The following is a 468-nucleotide window of genomic DNA, read 5'->3' as shown; positions in this document are numbered from 1 at the left end:
ACAGCAGAGACAGAGCGGCGGAACGGGAGTGGATGGCTAGCGGAAACAACTTTCCATGAGCTAAAAGGATGCACAAAAGGATCTTTTAATAGTTTCAAATTCCTTCCAAATGGTTATTATTATTAATTTATATTTGTTAAGTTATTTGCATGGGCTATTGATGTGAATTGAGTTACCACCGGAGTTATTGAGTCTTAAATACAATTTGACCATTAAAAACTTGGAAAATATCCCTTTTAAAGTTCCCATATTATGAAAAGAAATCACTTTTAATGGGATTTGGTGTTATTGTTTTGGTGTTATTTTGTGTCTCTGGTGCTTCCACACATATACAAACTTGGGAAAAAAAACTATCCCTGCTGTTTTGAGTGTGACCTGGTTTCTGAATGTCCTCTGTCTTCAGTCAAGCTGAGCTGTTCAACATCTGCACTGCTTTCTACGTCACTAGCCGAGATGAGGTGGCTAACC

Source organism: Etheostoma spectabile, chromosome 24, assembly GCF_008692095.1.
Source record: "Etheostoma spectabile isolate EspeVRDwgs_2016 chromosome 24, UIUC_Espe_1.0, whole genome shotgun sequence".
NCBI classification, from domain to species: domain Eukaryota; kingdom Metazoa; phylum Chordata; class Actinopteri; order Perciformes; family Percidae; genus Etheostoma; species Etheostoma spectabile.
The sequence above is the reverse complement of the archived record's forward strand: the minus strand, read 5'-3'. Positions refer to the sequence as shown.